The 25,671-nt window shown below is 40.8% G+C and overlaps 1 pseudogene; it reads right to left on the bottom strand.

Moving 5' to 3' along the window:
- Positions 1–12,306: 12,306 nt before the first annotated feature.
- LOC131275298 (olfactory receptor 2H2-like) lies at positions 12,307–25,215 on the bottom strand (annotated as a pseudogene).
- Positions 25,216–25,671: the final 456 nt, after the last annotated feature.

Raw genomic sequence — 25,671 nt, 5'->3', positions numbered from 1 at the left:
ATAGCCATAAATTTCATACAGCAAAAAAGAAGAAAGAGCAAAAATTGATGAACTAAATGCACACTTGAAGGAATTAGTTAAAAAACAACAAAGGAAGAAGAAAGAAAGAAATAACAAAGATCAGAGCAGAACTAAATGAAATAGAAAATAGGAAACCATTTGAAAAAATGAACAAAACCAAGAGCTGGTTCTTTGAGAATATCAATAGAATTGACAAACCCTTAGCTAGACTAACAAAGAAAAAAAGAGACAACGTGCAAATACATAAAAAAAGAAATGAGAAAGGAGATATCACCACTTACCACACAGAAATAAAGACTATCATGAGGATATTTTGAAAAATTATATTCCAACAAAAATGACAATTTAGTGGAAATGGTCAAATTCCTAGAAACACATAAACACCTACATTGACAAAAGAGGAAGCTAATGATCTCAACAAACCAATTAAAAGTAAAGAGATAGAATCAGTCATTAAAAATCTCCCAACTAAGAAGAGCCCTGGGCCAGATGGCTTCACAGGTGAATTCTACAAAACATTCCAGAAAAAATTAACACTAATCTTGTTTAAACTCTTCCAAAAAATTGAAACAGAAAGATCTTTGCCTAACTGAGTAGATGAACCCAACATTACTCTGGTACAAAAGCCAAACAAAGACCACCACAAGAAAGGAAATTTACAGACCAATATCTCTAATGAACCTAGGCACAAAAATCCTCAACAAAATACTTGCTAATAGTATTCAACAACACATTAAACAAATTATACACCATGACCAAGTCGGGTTCATTACTGGTATGCAAGGATGGTTCAACATAAGAAAACCAATTAATGTAATACACTATATAAAAAGATTGAAGGAAAATAATCACAGGATCATATCTATAGATGCAGAAAAAGCATTTGACAAAATACACCATCCTTTCTTGATAAAAACACTGCAAGAGACTGGAATAGAAACTTTCTGAACATGATAAAGAGTATATATGAAAAACCCACAGCTAACATCATTTACAATAGTGAAATCCTAATATCATTCCCTCCAAGATCAGGAAAAACACAAGAATGCCCACTATCACCCCTTCTATTTAACATAGTCTTGGAAGTACTTGCTCGAGCACTGAGGCAAGAACCAGACATAAAAGGCATCCAAACTGGAAAGGAAGAAGTCAAAATTTCACTATTTGCAGATGACATGATCCTATACATAGAAAAGCCTGAGAAGTCTACAACAAAGCTTCTAGAACTTATAAATGAGTTCAGTAAAGTTGCCGGTTACAAGATCAATGTGCACAAATCAGTAGCACTTCTGTTCACCAATAATGAGCAATCTCAGGAGAAAATCAGGAATCAAATACATTTCACAATAGTACATAAAAATATCAAATACCTAGGAATACATTTAACTAAAGATATAAAGACTTATACACAGAAAACTACACAACAATGTTCAAGGAAGTCAAAGAAGACCTAAATAAATGGAAGAATATTCCCTGTTCATGGATAAGAAGACTAAATATTATTAAGATATCTATCCTACCATAACTGATCTACAGATTCAATGCAATCCCAATAAAAATCAACACAGCATTCTTTAATGAACTAGAGAAAATAACTATGAAATTTATTTGGAAAGAAAGAGGGCCCAAATAGTCAAAGACATATTGAAAAAAAAAACAAAATTGGAGGAATCACACTACCTGACTTCAAAACATACTACAAATCTACAGTAGTGAAAATTGCATGGTATTGGCACAAGGATAGACACACTGAAAAATGGAACTGAATTGAGAGTTCTGATATAGATCCTCATATAAACAGCCATATGATCTTTGACAAGGCCACTAAAACCTCTCAACTGGGAGAGAATGGCCTCTTCAACAAATGGTGCCTAGAGAACTGGATATCCATATGTAAAAGAATGAAAGAGGATTACCAACTCACACCTTATACAAAAATAAACTCAAGATGGATCAAAGACCTAAATATAAAAGCCAAGACCTTAAAGACATTGGAAAGCAATGTAGAGAAGCATCTACAGGATCTTGTAATAGGAAATGGCTTCATAAATTTCACACCAAAAGCATGAGCAGCAAAAGAACAAATAGATAAATGGGACTTCCTCAAAATTAAAGCCCTCTGCACCTCAAAGGAATTTGTCAAGAAAGTGAAAAGAAAGCCTACACAATGGGAGAAAATATTTGGTCACCATATATCTGATAGGAGACTTATATCTTGCATATATAAAGAACTCCTATATCTTGAAAATAAAAAGAGAAACAACCCATTTAAAAAATGGGAAAAAGATTTGAACAGACACTTCTCCAAAGCAGATATACAAATGGTTAAAAAAAAAAACATGAAAAAATGCTCAAAATCCCCAGTTATTAGGGAAATGCATATCAAAACAACAATGAGATACCATCTTATTCACATACGGCTGGCAGCTATCAAAAAATCAGAAGACTACAATTGTTGGAGAGGATGTGTAGGAATGGGAACAGTCATCCACTGCTGGTGGGAATGCAGCAGGATCCAGCCATTCTGGAGGACAGTTTGGCAGTTTCTTAAAAAACTACCTGTAGTTTTGCCATATGACCCAGCAATTCCACTGCTGGGTATATAACCAGAAGATCTGAAAACAAGAACACAAACTGATATATGTACATCAATGTTCATAGCAGCACTATTCGCTATTGCCAAAAGTTGGAATCAACCCAAAAGCCCATCAACAGATGAATGGATAAATAAAATGTGGTATCTACATACAATGGAATACTACTCAGCTATAAGAACAAATATAGTACAAACACATGTGATAACGTGGAGTAATCTTGAGGACCTCATGTTGAACGAAGCAACCTAGGCATTAAAGGACAAATACTACATGACCTCTCTGATATGAAATAAGTAAACCAAGCTGTCTCAGAGAACTAGAGACTGGATGATAAACTTTGAGGAAGTTGGGGGATAGAGAAAGGTTTCGAGCTGACACCTACTTGAGTGAAATCCATGATAAGCTGGAGGTAAGAATTTGTACAAGGAAAGGATAAAATGGGGACATAGGGATAACTTTGGGGGGGCTGAATGGGCTTGAAGTGGGCTAGGGAGGGGAGGATGGGTCAGACTGCCCAAGAAAGTGGGGGGGAACATGGGGGGAACATTTGAACATAGGAAATTGTCAGGTATGTGATTGAAATTATAATGCAGAGAAAACACTTTAGAAAATATAATCCAGAAAGTTACCTGTTTACGATGATTAAGTGGGAGTGGGGGCTTTGACACAGGGCAAGCTTCTGGGGAGTGTGTGAGTGCTCATTTTGTCATAGTGGGCTATATCACTGGCTGGAGACCCATGCAATGAGAGTGAAGGGATACCCACATCCTAGGGAGGACTGATGATCTCAAACAGAGGGAATTGTATCTCTTGAGAGAATTGGTGGCTCCCAATGGGTTAGGACATTCAAGTATGTCAAGCCCTCAACATTTTTGCAAGTATCTCTGAATATGGTCCTTCACGTAATAAAGATTGATTGCCATGGTGGGCCCTGGGGGAGGGGGAAGAGGTGTTGAATACATGGAATCAGTGTAACTATGGGACAGTGGAAGTGTTCCAAAAGATCATGCAATGATGGATATAGGACATATTAAATTACACCAAAAATGTATAAAAGTCTATAGTCTAAAATGCAAACCATAATGTAAAACATAAAATAACTAAAAATTTAGAAAATTGTATTGTCTAAAATATAAACCATAATGTAAACCCAAATGGAACCATGTTTGAAAGCTGTTTCAATATCTATACATTACTGTAGCAAATATAATATGAACATGTAAAAAGATCATTGTTGGGGAAGGGACAAAGGATTTGATGTTGGATATATGAGAGTACCATATATTGTATATGTGAATTACTGTAACCTAAAACTTATGTGCAGACAAACATAATGATAAGGGGAAAAAAAGAAAGGAAGTAGACACCGAGGAAGAAATGGAAGAAATTGCCTCGCCACTGTACATACAGGGCAACACCTATAGCAGTGATGAAAGGCAAAATGTCAAAAACAAAGCTTTTCCATTTTTTCATTTTTTGATACCTCAATCTATTTTCCTTTATTTAATTTTTCTAAATTAGTATGTATTCTATATCTAACCTTTAAACCCATCACTATATTCCTTTTTACTATTAATGGAAACTGATAATATATTGGGCTTCCTTTTTGAAGAAGTTTTGGACTACAGAGAGGTTTAACTAAGGTGGGGGAAGAGCATTTGTGTGGGGTGTTATTGGTGGGGGCACACAGTTGGGAGGGAGTTCTCCAGGGCATGTATACAGGGTACATAGAAAGGTCTGGATATTTACGTAGTGGTTTCTGTTGGAAATGACAGATGAGAGAGTGCTGAGCTCCTGACCAGGGGAGCTCTATCACATTCCCCAATCGAACAGGAACAATCTGCCAAGTGCAATGGCAGAGACCAACAAAGATGGATGGTCCAACAATGAACCCTTGATACTGATGGCTCTGATTATGAGCCTGTGTGCCTGAAATATGAACTAGGCCTAGAGCTTCAGGGTGCCTAAGAGTTACCTCCTGACAGCCTCCATGTTGCTCAAATGTGGCCACTTTCTAAGCCAAACTCAGCATGTAGATGCATTGCCTTCCCCCAACATGAGACATGACTCCCAGGAGTGAGCCTCCCTGATGCCAAGGGATTGCTACCAAGCACCAGCTGAATATGTAACAAGAAAAAGACCTTGCATAAAGAGATCAACTCAGACCAGCAGAATATCTCAGCCTACATGTAATATCAGGTGTTAAAAACTACCTTTTGACTTTGGATAAAAGGAAGAAATGGAAAGGACAATGAATTTATATGGCTATGAGTCTCCAAAAAAGAGTTGGGAGGTCATCAGAGGGGTGATGCTTATGCTTGCCTCAGCAGAGTAGCAGAGACAGTCAAAGTAAATGAAAACCCAGGTGCTGATTCTCCTGAGGGCTGCAGAGACCCACAGGTTCTATGGTCATGGCAGATGGCTCTGGAGTTCAGGCCATGTCAGTTGCCCCTACTTTGGTGTTTGTGTTGCTGAGCATAATGGAGTTGGACTCAGATATGACCTTTCTACACATGCCTCTTCTGTTTCTTTAACCGGACCTGTGGTTGGCATTTGGGTTGGTGTATACTCAGCAGACCTGAATCTCTGAACCATTCATGTGAGGGCCAGGTCCTGGACCTCAGCAGACTTCCAGCTCCTACCCTCTGGTTTGTTGGATTTATCCTGGCCAGCAGACAGGGAGGTGAAGAGGGTCAACTACCACACCAGGGAGTCAAGAGTGCCTACAGCTGCAAGCAGGAGAATTGCAACTATCCATGTGGAATTTAAGCTCCCTCTTGATGTAGAGGGTGATTGGACATAACCATTCCAGGGTCCACAGGATGGAAGAATAGAGTATGGATTAGAGTGGGCTTACTAGTGTTCTGCTGGGGAACTATTGTGATTAGTAAGGGAAGAAATTGTAGTAGCGATGTGGAGAGAGTGGCCATGGTGGCTGCTGATGGTAGGGAAACGGAAGAAGAGATATGGTGTGGAGGTGTCTTCAGGATTTGGAGTTGTCCTGGGTGGTGCTGCAGGGATGGATGCTGGACATTGTGTGTCCTGTCATGGCCCCCTGGGTGAACTGGGGGAGACTGTGGGCTACAATGTGGACCAATGTCTATGTGGTACAGCAGTGCTCCAGAATGTATTCGCCAGGTACAGTGGATGTGCCACAGTGATGGAAGAGTTTGTTGATGTGGGAGGGGTGGTGTGGGTGGGGTGCGGGGTATATGAGGGCCTCATATTATTTGAATGTAACATTTAAAAGAAAATAAAGAATAAAAAAGAAAAAAGTTAAAAGACTGGCTGTTTTCTCATATATGCAACAATGTTGGTTTATAACTACTACTTAAGAATGTATCAACATGTTGAGAGAAAAAATAGTCAAATTCCCAATTTACATTTCCTGATTAAAATGCAATTAAAATTATTTTCATGTGTGTTTATGTATTTAACTTTTTCCTTGAAATATCTTTTCAAAATCTATTTTTAATTAAAGAAAAGAACGTTTTTCTACCATGTATGTTAATGGTTTCATTTGGATCCTGTTGTACCATGTCGTTTATTCATGGTTGACTCTTCTGTTGGAATTCATGACATATTCTCTTGGGACAGAATTTCTAAGCTCTCTCTTCTTATGGATTGTCTCTCTCCTTGGGCAAAATTTCTGAGCCTCTGTTCCAAAGCTCAGAGGTAAAAATGACATCCTTCTTTATGGGCAGGGCAGTGACCTGGTTGCCTCTCCTGACACTGGGGCTCTGTCCTGTGAGTGAGTGAGGATGAGGGGGGATGGAGCCCAGCATCGTCAGTCTGCCTTTCCTGGGTGGTGGTTCCACTCTATGGATGGGTATGGGAAAGGGGCCCAAACTCTCAGCTGCACGTGAAAGGAACTTGACTTCAACAACTGAGGCATTCTTTGCAAAAGGCATGTACTCCCATATTTGTTCATAAATCAGGAATTAAAATGACAGTGTAAAAGGTAAACTTTCTTATTTATGTGTCACCTTTATGGTTCTCTACAATAAAAGCAAGGACTTACAAACTTTTAAACTAGCCTTTAGTTTACAGCATTGTTGTACATTTGATAATTCTTTGACACTTGAAAATCAATATTACATTCCAGTTATTTGCAAAAAGCCACCATTTTCTGAGCACCTGGTAACTAGTTATACCTTTCCTTCTTTATTCCATCAGGAAAGAGTGAGATCCACAGAATTCCATCTGCGATGTGCTTCCAACACAAGCACCCTTGATAAAGTGATGGGAAGTGCAGAGATCCCGAACAGAGCTTTATGAATCAGTTTCCCAGCGTTGGAATTGTTGGCATTTTGCTCTTGTTGTGGAATGTTTAGATGTTTTCTTGGCCTCTGTCCACGAGATTCCTGTACCAACCCCTCCTGTTATGGAAAATTGAAAGGTCTCTCAGATGGCAAAATTGCCTCCACCTGAGAAGCACAGTTATAAATCAAGACATATTGTTTTACTCTGAAATGTGGCTCATTACACAGGAGTCAGCCTGTTGCATCAGTGTGAGACTAGCACAAATGAGTTTTCTAGTGCACAAAACTCACAGACACAAGGGCACAAACTCACAAATAGGTAAAATGTGTTTTATCTAAAACAAAATGTGTCTTTTTGTTTTGTTTTATTATACCTGGTTTAAGAGGTTTAATTTTTAAGGTAAGAGAAAGGTAATTTTTACATATGTTGATCTGTTTTCAGTGCAATAAAAACTTCATTAAAAACAGTTTTGCAGTGAAAAAGAAATTTTATTTTATTTTATATTCTCAAATGTGAAGGCATGAGGGAACATCTAGGAAATGTGAATGCGACATCAAAGCAGTGTTTGGAATTACCTCCTGCTTTTCAAGTTGGCATCTGTGTTTGGGGGGGTTGGTGATCAGGGCTCTGGGCCAAACGTAGATGGTAGGGCAGGAAGGGCACTGGTGGAGGGCATGAGTGAGAGGAGATAAAGTATCTATTCCTGAAGGAGAGTGATTTAGTTTGCTAAAGGCTGACAAGGCAATATACCACAAATGGGTGGGCTTTTACTGTGGGGATTTATTAACTTATAAGCTTACAGTTCCAAGGCTGATAAAATGTCCAAATCAAGGCAATAGTGAAGCTCTGTCTGTGAAGACACAGCTGAGGCGATCCTGGATCCTGTCATGTGGCAGGACAATGGAGCATCTGGCAGCCTCTGGGCTCCTCTGGGCTCTGTTGCTTGTGGAGCTCCTTCTGTGGTTTCTCTCTCCTGGTTCCATTGATTGTCACATCCTGCTCTCGTGGCTTTCTCTCTCAGCTTCTTTGGGTTCCTCTCTCTGTCTGTCTCTCTGAATTCGCCCTCTTTAGGACTTCAGTAATAGGACTAAGACCTACCCTGGGCTATGCCTTATTGAACTGATCTAATCAAAGGCCCTAACTGAAGAGATTTAATGAAAAGACCCCACCTGCCATAGGTTCACACACACAGGAATAGATTATAAAGAACATAATATTCTGGGGCCCACAAAATACCACAGAGAATTTGTTCTGATGTCTGGAGAATGGGGAAGGAATGAAATAGTCCAGGATTTTCCCAACTGCTTTGACAACCACTTCTTTCTGTCATGAAGCCCCAAAATGCCACATATATAAGACCACCACCTAACTCATCTTGGCTCCTTTATTTTCTGAGATTTGCTTTCTTTTATTTTGACTTTAGTCGAACAGTAGATGGGCCAACAGATCATGGTGTCCCCCCACCCAGCTATCTTTTCTCCATCTGTGGTCTCCTCTGTCTTAATCAATGATTCTTGCATTCAGCAATGAAAAATCTCCTCCTTTACTTCCTGAGAGAAATTCTTGCAAAAATCCTTGTGTCCCTTTGTGACCCAAAGACAGCCCAGCACTTATACAAGGAAAATACTTTATTTCCTTGTATTTCTTCTGTGCCTGTGCATTTATATACTTAAAAACATTTCTATGTAGATAAAAATGTACTCAAGGCAGTATTAGCATTTTAAGTAAGTGGGAAGTCTCAGAAGTTCTATTTTCAACTCAGGGGTTCAGAAAATATAACCATCTAGGCCAACCAGTAGTCCAAAAGCTACCACCCAGAGCCGACCAGTATTCAGAATGGATTACTCTTGGAGGGGACTGTGGACTCAGAGGGCAGGATTTAATGGAAGTTGATAAGGGAGAGGAGAAAGGAAGATCACATTTTGACTAGTTAGAGCCTTATGATACTGGAGCAAAATGACAGCATTTCTTGCTGAACGTATGGTCAAGATTCTCTAAAAGGCAGAGCCTGAGGGCTGAATAAAGGTGCTGATGTTTTATTGGGGATTGTAAACAAAAATAGCAATGATAGAGAAAAGGGATCTGAGAGAATGGAGATGTGAAGCACAGTGTGGAGACTGCTGTTGTCTCAGCAAATACCCCTGTTTTGTGCTTGTTCAGACTGCAAGTTGGAGAATGACTAATGGGCATAAGGTTTTTTTTTTTTTTTTATGTGTGTATAGGCCATTAGTATAACTTCTTTGGAATAATGTCTATTGTCATTTTTAATATATTTCTATTACAGAGTTATGAACTTACAAAACAATCATGCACTTGTGCAGAATTCCTACACAACACCCCTTCACCAGCACATCACACTATTGTGGAAAATTTGTTCCATATTATGAGATAGTATCATCAGACTATTACCACTAACCATGGTCTATAGCATATATTTGGAATATTTTTTCATAATTGGGTTGTCTTTTTAATGTTGGGTTTTTAGAGTCTTTTCTTAAATTCTGTATGCTAAACCCTTATGTATGATTTGCAAATATTTTTTCACATTCTGAGAGTTGTTTTTTCACTCTTGATAGTGTCCTTTGATGCACAATGTTTTTGTTTTAATAAAGTTCAATTTATCCATTTTTCTATTTTTTCTCTGTGTGCTTTGTGTCATATTTAAGAAATGATTGCCAAATTCAAGTCGGAAAGATGGGCTCCTATGTTATTTCTAAAAGTTTTGGAGTTTTACCTTTTAAATTTCAGTCATAGCTACACACACAAATACAAACAGACAAACACACACAGACATGCACATAGACGTATGTAGAAGATGGACTTAAGACTGGTGGAGAATGTTTTGGTTAGGAGACTTTGCTTCCATCCCACTCAGAGTGTGCAACGAAGGTGACAGCCTTTTCCATTTGGGGATGATGGCAAGTAAGCCAGATAGCTGCCCAGGCTCAGGTAGACACAGCCAGACACATGACACACCTCAAGACTTACCTACACTGCCCACAACACCACACAACTGGACTTTGCAAAACCACAAATGTCCTGCCCTGTGGTAAATGCACAGTCCTCCAATAAGGACCACAGATGGATTGAAGGCCAATATAGGCTGAGATGTATCATGGCAACTGTCAGAAATTTGAGTGGCCATCACACAAGACACATGAGCCAGACGGTGATGCTTGCCACTCCCCATTCTAGAAATTTCTAAGGAACACGATGCCTGGGCCCATATCATTGTCCAATTTACTGGGAGTCATTTATCTAAGGAAATGTCAGCTATTATCTAGGATGTCTGTGAAGGAAGTGACGTTTTTTCTGCTGGTTCATGTTGTATAACAGTGCTTGAACCTTAGTATATATTCCATAAATATTTTGATTAAAATATAAAGGTGAATGCTGACAAATAAGCATGCAGTAAGTCCACCATTCCTTTCATCACCATTTTCTTCAGTTACTTCCAAAAGTGTAAACATATCTTGGTCTACATTTTTCCACAGTGCTATTTACAAAATGGAAAAACTTTTCTTCTTCCCATACACCTGCCTTTAGCCTTCCCCAAATCTTCTGATGTACCCTTGAGATGTCCTGTTCTACAATTAAATGAACTCACCTATATCCTCAAATTATTTCCCTAACATTTTCTGTACCTGGCAGTAACTGATGTGACACTATTCCCTAAAGGCACTATTTTCTCCACAACTCCCTTATGAGAAGGTAATTCCATGCTCAATACCTCAGAATTTGTGAATTGAGCTGACTTTACTTCTGGATGATTTTCCCTTTTGCTATTTTGTTTAAAATATGTTATTTAATTGGAAGAACATGCCAGTTGACTGTACAACTATCTAGGCTGATATTTCCCCCAGTAGGTCCCAGGCCAACTGCATCAAAGTCACCTGGAGAGTTATTTAAAATAACTATTCCACTCTCTAAGCCAAACTCAGCATGTAAATGCATTACCTTCCCCCCAGTGTGGGACATGACTCCTAGGAATAAGACTCCCTGGGACTGAGGGATTACTACCAAGCACCAGCTGGAGATACAACTAGAAAAAGACCTTGAATAACAGGGGAAATGGTAAAGACAAATGAGTTTATATGGCTAAGAGACATCAAAATGAGTCAGGAGGTCATCAGTGGGGCAGTGCTTATGCACATCCAAGCAGGATCTCAGAGACAGCCAAAGTAGATACAACCCCAGGTAGGGGTGCTTCTGAGGACTACAGAGACACCCAGGTCCTATGGTCATGACAGGTGACTCTGGGGTTTGGTGCCTTGCCAGTGGGCCCTTCTTTGGAATTTGTGCTCCTGAGTGTGATGGAGTTGTACTCAGCTGTGACCTTTCTATGCATGTCTCTTCTGTCCCTTTTACTGACCCTGTGGTTGACTCTGGGGTTGCTATATGCTCAGAGACTTGAATCTCTGCACTGGCCATGTGCCAGCTGGGCCTTGAACATCAGCAGAGTTGCAAAACCTACTCTCTGGTTTGTTGGACTTAACCCAGGTCATATAACATGGAGGTGAGGATGGTGAACCACCACACCTGGGAACTGAGAGAATCTACAGCTGCAAGTAGGAGAATTCCAGCCATTAACCAGGTGGGATCTAAGCCCCATCTTGATTTAGAGGTGGAGAGGACATCACCATTCCAGGGTCCTCAGGATGGAGAAACAAAATATGGATTAGAGTGGACTTACCTGTATTCTACTGAAGAACTATTGTGACTCTAGCAATGGAGGAAATTATATTATTGATGTGGAGACAGTGGCTACAGGAGTTGCTGAGGGCAGTGAGAGGGAATAAGAGGTATGATACTGGGGCATTTTTGGGACTTGGCATTGTCCTCAATGATATTGCAGGGACAGATGCAGGTTATATATCCTGCTATAACCCACTGAATGGACTGGGACAGGGTCTAAACTACAACATAAACTACAAACCATGCTGTGTAGCAATGCTCCAAAATGTACTCTTTAAATGCAATGAATGTACCACACTAATGAAAGAAGTTGTCGATGTGGGAGAAGTGGGGATTGTGGGGAGTGAGGTATATTGGAACCCCTTATATTTTTTAATGTAAAATTTTGTGTGATCTATGTATCTTTAAAAATAATAATAATAAATTTCCAAAAAATAATTTTAAAATTTAAAATTTAAAATAAAAATTTAAAAAAATTAAATGGCTATTCCAGGGCACAATGTTTAAATCAGAAATTCTGGATTTTAAACACAAGAATCTTAATTTTTAACAAGAATACGTGAATTGCGTGGGTGCTGAAATTTCAGGAACTCTGCTTATTTTCTTTTGCTGCTGTCCTCTGCTGGAATCATAACCACTCTTGCCTTGTGCACTTTTCCTCCATACCCAAATCCCTGCTGTTTTTCCAGAAGACTGGCTTTAATTCCTGTGTAGTCGGGCCCTCTTTACTTCAGATGCTTGTTGTGCCCAGTGCTTTCTTCCGCCCTGCGGTTGACTTTATACTCAGCACAGCCTTCACAATAACAGCGTAAGAGGAGAGGATGATGATCAAGGGCACCACCAGGAGAACAGCACTGGCTATGGACATCTGGACCTCACTGTAGGTGGTGTCTGCACTAGGGAGCTGAATCAGGCCTGGGACTTGACAGACAATGTCTCCACCCTCCAGTAGCAGCAGAAGGGTAGCTTGAGTGTGGCAGGAGACTGGATCGAAGACTGAAGCAGGCCAACCCCCCATTCCAGGATGGCCAGCTGTAGACAAAGTTTAAGGCACATGATAGTAGTATACTGCAGACGGTGACACACTGACACATAGCGGTCCACAGCCATGACCACTAGAAGGACACATTCAGTGGCCTCAAACCATGTGAATGCATAGAGTTGAATGGCACAACCTGTGTAGCTGATGGTCTTCTCTGGACCCCAGAGATTAAGCAGCATCTGTAGGACACAGCTGCTGATGAAACAGAGCTCTAGCAAGGAAATGTTGGAAAGAAAAGAAATACATAGGGATGTGCAGTTTTGGATACTTGGAGGAGACAAGAATAATGAACATATTTCCCATAAAAGTCAAGCAATAAAAGGTCAGAATAACCCAAAAAAGTATCTTCTCCAAAAAATGGCTTGTCGGAAAGCCCAAGAGGATGAAATCACTGTGGCTGCCATCGCACACTGGGACCTAGCTTCTGGGACAATGGTCTCTTTGGTGATAGGTTCAAAAGCAGTTGCTATGGAATGTGAAGGTGCCAGTACAGAAAAGAGAGGTAGTCAAGGAAATTTTGATGTGCCATATTTTGGGGGAAAGAAATACCAGCTTTAATCATTGATGTCCATCATTCATTCTATTTCTTTCTCTTTCACAACTTCATCATATTTTGTGTTTAATTAGAAAGATACATTATAAATATTATGTGAAATACATTTTAATCACCTCCCAGCAAAAAAATAACTTTGCCAACATTTCCAAGACTCATCTTATCTTTGCTCTGAGAGATTGTGCCCCATTTATCACATAGAGTTTGGTATACAGTACTGCTCAATGCACATTACCTTTCCTCCTCTCTTCCTCATGTTCTCTTACTGCCTTGTTTATCTGAATCTCAGTTTATCTGAATTTCTCTCCCATGTTTCTTCCTCTCCCTTTTATCTCTGCTCTCGCTCAGTCTCCTCCCCTTTCCTTCCCTCTTTCTGCCCTCTTTCTCCCCTTCCCTATTTCTTTCCTTCATGTTCTCTCTTCATTTCTGAACTTGAATGCTTCCTCAGGCACTTTCAAGCTGTGTGATCTGAGAAAAATTATTTAACCTTTTTGTTTCTTACTTTAGTTATTTCTTTGAAGTTTTGTATTTGGAAAATGGGGCAAATCCTAGAACCTACCTATACTTGGTGGAAATATTATATGTGAAAAAATGAAGAAATACAGAAAAGAGTTCCTCACACATATTAACTGTTCAATGTATGTTAGCTGTAATTAGCATAGTTGTGATGATGATAATATTATCAAAAGATGAATCTATGTTCAAAGAACCAAAAAAATTTCAGAGTAAACATAATAATAATATTTAGAAACCATATCTTTACATTACCTTTTTCACAACAAAAACAAATGCCTACATTCCTGACTTTATAAATTCTGCATCTTTATCTCACAGACAGACAGCTCCATGTTTAAATGGCCTCTTCTGTTCAATGAAGAATATCATTTGGTCACTTATTTTAGTATTTCACATTCTTCATTTTTACTAAATCTTGATTCCCATTTAATAATCCTCTAACTTCATATGCTTTACATAATGTAGTGTAGTTGTATATTTTTTAAGGGTTCTAAGGAGGTAACAATGAAGATTGTGAAAGGGGATGAAATTGAGAATTTGGGGATAGAGTCACTAAACATTTTAAGGAAAGAATGTTTTATATTTGAAGTAGCACTAAAAAACTGACCAATAAAATGATAAAGAAAAGTAGAAAAAGAATGTTATCCTATATGGGTTGAATATAATAAAAATCAGGATCCATAGATTCTAGGCCCACTGTGCCATTAATTAGCAAGCTGACCATGAATGAAAGGAATCATGCTTTCCTAAAAGGTCATGATTCTGGGATTCTAACTCCTTTTGTCTCCATAATCCTAGAAAACAAAACAGTTCGGAAAAATATACACTCTTTCCTTCATCTTTCCAGATCAAAGGGGTTTTAAGTAAATATTCTTTTCACTCAGTCATTGGCATATTTCCTGAGCATATTAAAGAAAAGTGGTGCCAGGGCTCTTTTATCCTTCTTCATCCATTCTTCTCTTTTTTTTTCTTCCCTAGTTGTCTAGTTGTGTTCTCATTCCCTTCACTTTCTGACTTCTGTTTTCCCAGGCAATTTTCCCACTGAGTTTTAACAAAATCTCTCAGTTCTTAGAGTCTTGTTACTTCTTACATTTCCAAGTGTTTTAATTTACAATGATTAAGACCATTACTCAGAGAGGCCCCGAAAAGGGCTCACTGAAAGAGAGTCATTAATGCTAATGGTTTGAAACAGATTTTGCAAATCTATGCCTTTCAGTGACCCCTTTGCCTGCACCTCTTCCAAGAAATTTAAACTCATGGGCTGTCTTCTCTCATCCAAATAAACAACTTTGCTGAAATATTTTTATTTATGTCAATATTTAAATTGAAATAGTCCTTTCCCAAAATTTTTTTCAGTTTATCAAATAATAAAGTAGTAAACTAAATTGTCAAAACTCTGATGTGGAATTCTAGGTATTATTCCCACTTCTATTTTTATAGTCTATCATTTTTCTCCAAAAACCTAGTGTTGAGAATCCATACTTAACAGTCAATGGATGGAGGAGAGTTTTCATTAGAGACCCATAAAGTAACCTAATAAGCAGAGCAAGAGCTATCCTTTACTGATTTCTTACCATGTACCTCACAACTGTTATATGAATTAACTTATTTAATCCTCACAAAGAATTAAAAAACAAATTTTTTAGATAGTAAAACAGTCCTACTTAGCCCTCTTTCTTTATATTATCAGCAATTGTCCTGTAATTGTTGTGAATATTAAATAATCCTAAAAATGATAGAAGAAGTGAACTGGATAAAACCACGTTTGGAAATTGAGTTGAAAATTTTAAAATTAAAAAAAAAATAATGCATTGTGTCAAGTGGCCCACTCAAGCCAGGATTCAAAGGAAAAATATGACGGGGTCTGATGTTTACTTTCTATTATGTAGTCATATTTTTGCAGTGTGAAATCATAATCTCACTTCAATGTAGCTTCAACAACATAATGATACATCATGCTGGCATTTATCAAAAGTATTTTACCTCAAAATGTGTCTTTGCTCTTACCCGGCTTGCAGGACTCATTTCCTGACCACTCCAGTCCTGTCTTCTCCATCTCCTTCCATCCCACTAGCAACAGTCCCATTTGGCTTCACCCACACACAGGAGCAGACCCATCAGGGTTGTCCCAGCCCCAAAACCAAGATGCCTCGTATTCCATCCTGTGACTTTCATCTACATCATAAACCTAACACTGGTTTATGCTGATTGTCTATTAGAATTGTTCCTCCTTCCCTAGGTCTCTTTTTTATGGTAGTACCTCTATTTGTACATCTATCTGTATCTCTGTCCCTATGTATCAATCCATCTATCTTATCTCTCCTAGTTCCCTTTTTATTACTAGTCATTACAATGTGTTTTTCCCTGGACTATGTGCAAAAGGCTATTGGGTGAGGGGAAGGGTCGTAGCCCAGCTGGTTTTCACCATGCAAAATTCAAAACCCTTCCTTTATCTCTGCTTGTGGGGAAATTGCCTTCTTCCTGTAAATATCATTTGCCCCGGTGGACATTTTCTTTCAGCTCACCTCCTCTGCTTCTCAGAGTTAACAGCATCTGGGGGCATTCATCCTGAGAGCAGGTTCGCCCCCATTCCTATGGGTACAAAAGGAGGACTCAGCATTTACATCTTACCTTCTAAAGTGGATACCTCTGGTGACAATGTGTCCAATCTCCTCAGCCCAGGCTTGAGGCCTGCAGAACCGCAATGGGCAATTCAGTGACCTCGGACTTACCTCATGCACATGAACAGGGACTACTCAAGCACGCTGTGCACATTTTCCCTGAGTGCCCAGGGCCCTCTCTGATGCCTTGGAAACCCACTTGGCACATGTAGAAGTGCCTCTCAGAAAAAATGCAAACAATTTAATTACCCTAGGGGCAACTTTCAGACAGTGGAGGATGGTAATGTTCCAACCACAACTCTTTCCGATGAAAATAGCCTGCCTGCTTTTCTGAGCTCCCAGGAAGACTGGGCTCCCCTTCTTGGTTCACAGCATGGCTAATGCACTCTAATGTTATCTCTCTTCCTTATCTGTTTCACACTTCCTGTTATCTCCCTCCTGCTTCCCTATATGACCTCCCAAGTTAGTGATTCCCACCCAATTCCTTCTCTTAAGCTCTGCTTTCAGGGAAGCCTAAACTAAGAGAGCTGCTTCTGATAGTGGCCCTAGCAAACAGACCCTTAGAAGGGAATTCAAGAAAATAAGCTTTCATCAGTCAGATTGAAACAGGGCCTCCGTGGCTGGGGGTGAATGGGGTAGTGGTAACTCTTGGCATGCTGCAACTTCACCATGATGTGCTTGGCATGCTGCAACATCATCATGATGTGCTTGGCATGTTGTAACATCACCATTACCAATAGTCTTACCTGCTGTGACTTGGGGTGAAGGTACAAGAGAAGGAGAAGCATTGGTATCTGAGATATCTAACCTTAACAGGTATAGGGGAAATGGTAATTAGATAATTGCTGAGTTGACTGGGTTTTATTGGATGTCTTGGAAGCCTTTAAGAAAGAATAGCCTCCTGTTCTAAGTTGGCTAACACTTTCTATGATGCCAACATCACCCTAATACCAAAGTCAAACAAAGACACCACAAGGAAGGAAAACTATAGCCCAATCACTATAATGAAACTAAATGCTAAGGTGGGGAGGGTGTGGGGTGTGGGGTATGTGAGTGTTGTAGAATTTGAGAGAGGTTCAATTATTTGCATATAGAGAGGCCAGGACTCAGGAATGATTTTGAGAAGGAAAAATGGTTTATTGATGGCCGGCCAGACTCAGGAGCTTTCTGTTTGAATCCCGAGCCCTGAACAAGATTTTTGAATCCCTTTTATACAGAGAGGGAAGGCCAAATGGTCCCTTTGTTTCAGTTCTCAATAGGCTTCAATTAGCATATATATCTTCCACATCTTAGGTAAGCTTTTAGCATGGACTTCAGACATTCTAGGTAAGCTTTTAGCATATTTCGTTTGCATTTCCCCTAAATACTTAAAGTTTATAGACCTTGCATTGTTAAACTGTTTCCTGGGACTGGAGTCCTTGCCATTGTTACCAAGGGCAGGACTGCAGCCTCTTACCGTCACACCCACAAGTAAGAGAGCTGAGGTTATCTCTGAAGAGACAAAGAGCCTCCCACCTATAGCCCACATCATGAGAACCTCTTGTGTTTTTTAATGTAACATTTTTTGTGACCTATGTATTTTCAAAAAAATACAGTTAAAAAGTCCTGAACAAAAGAGTTGCTAAACACATTCAACAACACATCAAACAAATTATACCCCATGACCAAGTGGGTTTCATCCCTGGTATGGAAGGATGGTTCAACATAAGAAAACGAATCAATGTAATACACTACATAAAGAGATTGAAGGAAAAAAATCACATGACTACCTCTATAGATGGAGAAAAAGCATTTGACATAATACAACATCCTTTCCTGATAAAAAAAAAAAAAAAACACTACAAATATTAGGAATAGAAGGAAATTCCCTCAACATGATAAAGGGTATATATGAAACCCCACAGATAACATCATATTCAATGGAAATCCCTAAAAGTTTTCTCTTTAAGATCAGAAACAAGACAAGGATGTCCACTTTCACCACTCCTATTTAGCATTGTGTTAGAAATACTTGCAAGAGCCCTTGGGCAACAAAAAGATATAAAAGGCATCCAAATTTGAAAGGAAGAAAAAAATTCACTCTTTGCAGACAACACGACCCAGTACATATAAAGTCCTGAGAAATCTACCACAAGACTTCTAGAGCTTATAAATGAGTTTGGTAAAGTCTCAGGTTATAAGATCAATGTGCAAAAATAAGTAGTATTTCTGTATACCAACAATGAACAATCTGAGGATGAAATCAAGAAAAAAAAATCCCATTTATAATACAACTAAAAGAATCAAATACCTAGGAATAAATATAACTAAAGATGTAAATGTCTTCTACACAGAAAACTACACAACTCTGTTAAAGGAAATCAAAGAAGACTTAAATAAATGGAAGAATAGCCCCTGTTCATGGATAGGAAGACTAAACCTCATTAAAATGTCTATCCTCCCCAAACTGATCTACACATTTAATGCAATCTCAAAATATGTCACAACAGCATTTTTTACTCAACTGATTAACCTAACTATGACATTTATCTGGAAGGGCAAGAGGCCCCAAATAGCCAAAGATATATTGAAAAAGAAAAATGAAATCATAGGAATCACACTACAACACTTTAAAATAAACTACAAATCTACAGTGGTCAAAACTGCATGGTAATTTAAAAAATAAAAGTGCATGGTATTTGCATAAGAATAGATACACTGACCAATGCAACCAAATTGAGAGTTTTGAAATAAATCCTCACGTATAAATTCATCTGATATTTGACAAGCCAATCAAGCCCACTCAAATGAGAGATAATGACTTCTTTAATAAATGGTGTTTGGAGAGCTGAATATCCTTATCCAAAAGAATGAGAAAGGAACACCATCTCACACCTTATACAAAAATTAACTCAAGATGGATCAAAAAATCTAAATATAAGAGCCAAGACCAAAAAGACCTTGGAAGATGATGTAGGGAAGCATCTACAGGATCTTGTAAGAGGAAATGGTTTCATGAACTTTACACCCAAAGCATGAGCAGCAAAAGAGAAAATAAATAAATGGACCACCTCAAAATTGAAAACTTTTGCACCTCAAAGTAGTTTGTCGACAAAGGAAAAGGCAGCCTACTCAATGGAAGAAAATACTTGGTAACTATATATCTGACAGGGGCCTAATATCCTGCATATATAAAGAAAGCCTATACCTCAAAAATGAAAAGACAAACAGTACATTTTAAAAATGATCAAGTGATTTGAATACACACTTCTCCAAAGAAAAAATATGCAAGGCTAAAAAGCCCATGAAAAGATGCTCAACATCACAAACTATTAGGGACATGCCAATCAAAGCTACAATAAGATATCACCTTACACTCATTAGACAGGTGGCTTTTAAAATAACAAAGGAAAAAAATTTTAAAAAATACATTCAAATAAATTTTAAAAATAAAGAACAGAGGGCCACAAGTGTTGAAAAGGACGTGGAATAATGGGAACCCTCATCCATGGTTGGTGGGAATGTAGAATTGTCCAGCGATTGTGGCACACAGTTTGGGAGCCCTCAGAAAACTAACTATAGATCTACCATATGATCCAGGAATTTCACTTTTGGGTCTATACCCAAGAAAATTGAAAGTAAGGACACAAACAGATATATGCACACCAAAGTTCACAGCAGCATTATTCTCTATTGCCGAAATTTGGAATCAACCCAAATGCTCTTCAGCTGAAGATTACATAAAGAAATGATGGTATATATACATATATGTATGTATATATATATGTATATATATATACATACACACACACAATGGAATATTATTTAGCTGTAAGAAGGAATACAGTATTAACTCTCAAGATAACATGGATGAGTCTGGAAGACCTTATGTTGAGTAAAGAAAGTCAGGCACTGAAGGGCAAATATTATATCATCTTACGGATATGAATTATGCAAATTGAGAAGAGTCACAGTGCTAGAGTCTGGAATATTGGTTTTCAGGAAATAGAAAGGGAAAAGAAGGCTGTGAGCCAATGCCCATATGGCAAAATCTATGCTAAGTTGTAAGTGCGTAGTTTATGCAGTGGAAGGGCATGATGGTGGTGCACTGATACTATTGGGTTAGGCAATGCACATATGTAAAGGGGGTAGAATGTGGAGGGGGCATTGGACTGTCCATGTGACTTGGGTGGAGGGTTGGGGGAGTGTGCAAGTGAACACTGGGGACTGCTGAGTACGTGACTGAAACTACAATGTTGGGAAAGTTCTTTTGGTAATAGACCAAGGTAGGATTATTGGTTTAGGATTTTGCATGAGGGAGGCATTTGGGATAGGGCATTATATGGGCTGGTGTCTAGGGAGTGTGTAAATGATCATCTTGACATAGTGTGATATATCAATGGGTGGAGACCCATATACTGAGCAGGAAGATGCTGGATTGCCATCCTAGGGAGGTGTGCTATGTTCTCAAATACAGGTGCCTGGGTGTCTCAAGAGTATGGGCAGCGCCCAATACGGAAGGTCAGACTAATATGTCAAGACCTCAGTGTTGGCGACGAACTGGGCCCAGTGGTTAGGGCGTCCGTCTACCACATGGGAGGTCCGCGGTTCAAACCCTGGGCCTCCTTGACCCATGTGGAGTTTGTCCCCTGCTCCCACCCTGCTTTTCGCTTCCTTGTACTTTGCCCGCCTGTTCTTTATAACCTCTCTGTATTATGGCCCTTCTCGGCAGCAGTTTATGCTGCTGCCTCCCTCCACCCCTCCTCCCAGCCGTTGTTATCTCCCCCCTCCAGCCATTGCTATTCTTCCCTCCAGTCCCGCCCACATTGCCAACGTATAATCTGCCCCCTTCCTTAGCCACTGCTTACCTCATAGCCATCCGCCCACTCCCACCTATCCACTATCACCCCATAGTCAGTCCGCCCTAGCTCCAACCCCTCCCTCCACCCAACCCTATATAACTAAGTGCACTTCCTCAATAAATCAGACCTGCGCATAGACCTCGTCTCCGTGGTTTCTTCCACCTAACCGCGCGTCCCCACCAAGCCTTGGGCCGCCCGCTGCCGCCCCGGTCCAGCCGTGAGCTCGGCCCGACCCCCGGCAGAGACCCGCAGCGGAGGCCACAGAGTTGGCCCATGCACAGTGCTGATGCGCGCAAGGAGTGCCGTGCCACGCAAGGGTGTCCCCCATGTAGGGGAGCCCCACATGCAAGGAGTACACCCTGTAAGGAGAGCCGCCCAGCACAGAAGAAGGTGCAGCCTGCCCAGGAATGGTGCCGCACACACAGAGAGCTGACACAACAAGGTGATGCAACAAAAAGAAACAGATTACCATGCCACTGACAACAGAAGTGGACAAAGATGACACAGCAAATAGACACAGAAAACAGACAACCAGGGTAGGGAGGAAAGGGAGAGAAAGAAGTAAAATAATTTTTTTTTGAAAAGTCCTCAGTGTTTTTGCAAATAATTATGAATCTAGTCCTACAAAGAGTGAAGCCTGGTTATTGCTGAGGGTCCCAGATGGAGTAGAAGGGAGGAATAGAATAGATGGAAAAAGTGGCATTTTGAGGGTGATGGAAGTGTTCTACATGATCTTGCAATGATGGATACAGGCCATGTTAAGTTTCATAAAAATGTATAAAAGTGTACACTCAAAAATATTTTTGATACCCCAGTTTATTTTTACTTTATTTAATTTTTCTAAATTAGTATGTATTCTATATCTAACCTTTAAACCCATGACTATATTCCATTTTACCATTAGTGGAACTTGGCAATACATTAGGCTTCATTTTTAAAGAAGTTTTGGACCACAGAGAGGTTCAACTATGGCACAGAAGGAACACTGGTGTGGGGTGTTATTGATGGGGGGCACATGGTTGGGAGGGAGTTCTCCAGGGCATGTATACAGGTTACATAAAAATGTTTGGATATTTTCACAGTAGTTACAGTTAAAAACAACAACTGAAGGAATGCTGAGTTCCTTGCCAGGGGGGCTCTATCACATTCACCAATGGAACAGCAATTATCCCCCAAAGTGCAATGGCTAAGACCAATAAAGAAGGATGGTCCAATAATGAGCCCTTGATACTGATGTCTATGCTTATGAGCCTGTGCGCCTAAAATATGAACCAGGCCTAGAGTTGCAGGGTACCTAACAGTTACCTCCTGAGAGCCTCCATGTTGCTCAAATGTGTCCACTCTCTAAGCCAAACTCAGCTTGTAAATGCATTACCTTCCCCCCAGCGTGGGACATGACTCCCGGGGATGAACCTCCCTAGTGCTGAGAGATTACTACGAAGCACCAGCTAATGATGTAACTAGAAAAAGACCTTGAATAAAAGGGTCAATTCAGACCAGCAGAATATCTCAGCCTACATGTAATATTAGGTGTTAAAAACTGCTTTTTGACCTTGGATATAAGGGGGAAATGAAAAGGAAAAATGAGTTTGTATGGTTCTGAGTCTACAAAAAACAGTTGGGAGGTCATCAGAGGGGTTGTGCATACGCTCACCTCAGCAGAATCCCAGAAACAGACAAAGTACATACAACCCCAGGCACTGTGCTTCTGAGGGTTACAGAGACACACAGGTTCTAAGGTCATGGCAGATGACTCTGGAGTTCAGTGCCATGTCAGTTGACCCTACTTTGGAGTTTGTCTTCCTGAGTGTTGCTGTTTTCCTGGGCTTGCTCCTTTCCTCAGGGCCTCACCGGGCGGGGCTAGTGGGTTTGCTCTCTCAACGTACCTTTGCTGCCTACTTCCTGCTCAGCCACCTATGCCGCCCACTTGACCCCGCTGGAGCGGGAGAGACAGAGGGCGCATAGAGAGGGTTGGTAGGAGCCGGAGCCGAGAGGGTGCACCTCTGTGCCAAGGCCGTGGCCAAGGAGGTCCCAGAAGAGGAGCCGAGCAGTTAAAGACGCGCAGAGACTTTCACACACAGCGACTGCTCTGGAGACGCAGGCTCGTGGCGCAGGTCTGGTTTATTGAGGAAGTGCTACAGCTTATATGGGCAGGGAGAGGGGGTTGGTGAGGCATGGTGAATCTTTACTGGCTGCGGCATGGTAGCGATGTTGATAGGCTGTTGGATTCTTGTTACCAGGGGAAAAGGAAGACTTCAGTTTGGCGCACGTGGGAAAGGCAGCACGAGCCGATGCCATTTGGTGTTATCAGCCATTTTAGGAAGAGCTGTTGCTGCATGCCTACACCTGAGTGTGATGGAGTTGGACTCAGATTTGACCTTTCCACACTTGCCTCTTCTATTACTTTTACCAGACCTGTGGCTGGTTCTGGGGGTGGTGTATACTCAGGAGACCTAAATCTCTGGACCATCCATGTGACAACCAGGTCCTAAGCCTCAGCAGACTTGCAACTCCTAACCACTAGTTCATTGGACTTATCCTGGCCAGCTAACAGGGAGGTGAAGGTCATCCACCACACCAGGGAACCAAGAATGCCTACAACTGCAAGCAGGATAATTATATCCATCATCCATGTGGAATCTAAGCCCCCTCTTGATATATAGGTGGAGTGGACATAACCATCCTAGGGTCCACAAGATGGAGGAATAGAGTATGGATTAGAATAGACTTACTGATATTCTACTATGGAACTACTGTGATTAGTAATGGAAGAAATTGTAGCATTGGTGTGGAGAAAGTGGCCACGATAGCTGCTGAGGGTAGACAGAGGGAAAAAGAGATATGATGTGGGGCATTTTCAGAACTTGGAGTTGTCCTGGGTGGTACTGCAGGGACAGATGCTGGACATTGTATGTCCTGCCATGAACCACTAGATGGACTAGGGGAAAGTGTAAACTACAATTTAAACTACTATCCATGTGGTGCAGCAGTGCTCCAAATGTATTCACCAAATGCAATGAATGTCCCACATTAAGTGTTGATGAAATGGAAATGGGAGCTGCAATAGAAAATCATGATCCTCACCTAGGCTAATTCTAAGACCATAGAGCTTGTCAATTAAAGGGAGGGTTAGATCTTTAAGGAAACACTTTGGAATGCCACCATGCAAGTATATACAATATTCTACCTAGTATTTCCTCAAGGGAATCTGTGGCCATTTACCAGAGTAACGGAATAAAAGGAAAAGGCAAATATTGAACTAACTCTTGAATGTTAGGGGCACTAAGAGCAGGGCACACAAGATGCCCTTAAGCCCCAGGTGGAGTGGGGGCTGACAGAAGACAGGAGATGATGGAGAAATAGCCTAACTCAACTTTATTATGTCCAAGGCATGTGCATACCCACCCTGTGGTTAATTCTCTGGTCTCTGAATGCATAATGTGGATCCATTGGCCTGACCCCTCTGCCAACCCTTTGCCCACCACCAAAGAATTAGTGACGTGACAGAAATTGGGCAACTGCAGCTCAGAGCATGTTGGAGGGCTAATGGGGCTGCTCTTAGTTCTGCCTGTGGTGTGGACCCCACACAGCCATCTTGAGCACGTGGAGCGCTTGAGGCCGGGTGACCTGCCATGGACTCCAGCAAGCCATATTGTGCACCAAGACGCTGTTGTCAAAGGGAGATACACTGACTGCACCTCCATGCCCAGGTGGTCCCCAGGGGCTCCCCACTTGGCTAGAAGAGGGGGCAATGGTGGTGCCATCACCAGGTCTCAAGATCTGTGGAAAGGGCCTGTGCAGGGGAGGCAGCTCCACCTGGACTGGGATGGGAAAGGCCCATTGTCAGGTTCAGCCTCCTCCTGCAGGTGCCATTTCCTTATCATTACTGAGGCTTCAGGGCAGCGCTGGTCTCCTGCTGGGATTCTCTCACCCTCACCTGCGGCATTGGGGGAATCTGCACTGCAGTGACTAGCGTGCCCTCCTTAGCACGTCTATTGCTAGAAGAGCCAAGATGCAGCCGAGATGCCTTTATCTGCATAGATGTCCCAGGATGCCTGAAACCCATCTAGAACTTTCTCTGATGCACCAGTGCCTGGATCTTTGTTGAATGTCCTACCAAGGTCTTAGAATCTTAGCTGTGTCTTACTCATAATTTCTGCCTAACTCCTTGTCTTTGACAGAGGGGCCAGCACAATGTGTAGCTAGTCCAGGGCTGTTCAGGCTCTAATACGAAAGCAGGTGGGAGAATTAACAATGTAGACTGCGTCTCTTCCAGGACAATGCAGATCCTTTCTGATCCTCTTTCCTGCCAGGAGTCTTTTCTATAGGGATACCTGATAAGGAAGGGAGAAAACACATTCACCAGATCAGTGGCTGCTGCCATGCACCAAGGAACATGCTAACAAGCTCTATCGAAGAGCTGGTCAGATTCAAATTGTACTACCTCTTATTTGAATTTGTGAGGATTTGCAGTCATCATCCACAGTCTGCTGGATTTTTGTAAAGGACACACGAGGTGAAG

The sequence above is a fragment of the Dasypus novemcinctus genome, chromosome 22 (genome assembly GCF_030445035.2).
Source record: "Dasypus novemcinctus isolate mDasNov1 chromosome 22, mDasNov1.1.hap2, whole genome shotgun sequence".
Lineage (NCBI taxonomy): Eukaryota > Metazoa > Chordata > Mammalia > Cingulata > Dasypodidae > Dasypus > Dasypus novemcinctus.
This window is presented reverse-complemented; position numbering and strand designations above follow the sequence as displayed.